This window comes from Leptonychotes weddellii, chromosome X (genome assembly GCF_054177405.1).
Source record: "Leptonychotes weddellii isolate Sample4059 chromosome X, ASM5417740v2, whole genome shotgun sequence".
In the NCBI taxonomy this organism is placed as follows: domain Eukaryota; kingdom Metazoa; phylum Chordata; class Mammalia; order Carnivora; family Phocidae; genus Leptonychotes; species Leptonychotes weddellii.
In genome coordinates, this window is record NC_138385.1 from 14,025,225 (window position 1) to 14,026,859 (window position 1,635).

The window sequence follows — 1,635 nt, forward strand, 5'->3', positions numbered from 1 at the left end:
GCTTAACCAACTGAGCCACCCAGGCGCCCGGTCTTGACTATTTCTGATTGTAACTGTTGGGGTCTATAGTTGAGCAAGAGGGCTCGCTAACACTAAGGGTTCTCTCATCACAAGGAAAACATTTTTTCCCCATTTCTTTTTATTGTATCTACATGAGATGACAGATGTTACCTAAACGTATTGTGGTCATTGTTTCACAATATATGTAAGTCAAACCTTTATGCTGTCCACCTGAAACTCATACAGTGTTGTACATCAGTTGTATTCCAATGAAAATGCAGGCGGCGGGGGAGAGCTACGGTGCCCAGTGGAGGAATCTTGTGATGGAGCCCAGGAGAAATTGTGTGATAACTGAAAATGCCCTGGAGAATGGTGACTTCTGAAATGGATACTACGTCCCAGGAAAAGTAGGTGGTAGGGGGCGGGGTGCCTGGGTGGCTCAGTCGGTGAAGCATCTGCCTTCTGCTCAGGTCATGATCCCAGGGTCTAGGGATCGAGCCCCAAGTAGGGCTCCAGGCTCAGCGGGGACTCTGCTTGTCTCCCTGCTGGTGCCCTCTCTCTGTCTCTGTGTCAAATAAATAAATAAAATCTTAAAAAAAAAAAGTAGGTGGTAGAGGGTCACGACTGCCTACAAGGTAAATAGCCTGCATGTGTGGATAACCTTCTTTTGGGATGGTAGCTACTAGGAAAAAAAGAGAGGAAAAGAACTCAGGTGTCAACAGGTGGCTTCTTTCAGTCCCAGCACTTGGCCTCTAATGTTCATTAACAGGAAGGACAGTGGGGCACCCTTACTCCTCACTTGCCCACCATTTGGGCAAGAGTGTTCCCTCCTGGATCCCAGGAAGGTTTCTCACACGCCCTAACCTGGCTTGTGGGGACCCTCGTCCTCTTGTCCAGAAATCCCTACCTCCATCAGCTTCTCATCCTCATCACCAGAACTATCAAGCACTGTGCGGGCTCTGAGATTTTATCCTACCTACACACTATCAGCTTAGCCTGTTCTTGTTCCGTGGATGCCGGCAGAAGACACAGGCTGCAGAATCCGAGACAAGGCGCTTCATTATTCACTGTAAAAGTAGTAGCCAGAGTGTCTGTATGATGCTTGGGCCAGCCCCTACGCGCCCAGGGCCCACGGGGGCGATGCAAAGGGCCCGTCATGGGTGCCTATATAGACCACGGACTGTGTTACAGGAGAAGACGCTGAGCTCGGGGGACTTGATGCTTTTATAACAACCAGAAGTGGGCCTGCTCTTTGTCGGGCGTATGACAGCGTGCCCCTCAGCGTGAGAAATGGTCAGGGTAAATGGTGGTTAGGGCCTCGCCCAGCAAGACTATGCAGGGACACACATGGCCCGTGGTGAATTGCCTGTCCCAACAGACACAAACCAGGAGAAAATACCACAAATCACCCATCTGACAAAGGCCTTTTATCCAGAATACATATAAAGTACTCTCAGAGCAACAGTCAATGAATAACTCAATTGCTCTGTCTTGTGGGCTTGGGATCAATGTTATACCCCACTGAAGCCGCATGGTCTGCTAACAGAGGTTTCCCCCTTGACCAAATTCTACCCAGGCTCTTCTGAGCCCTCTTCTTGCTTAGGCCTCAACCTTGGTCTATAACGAAGTGAATGT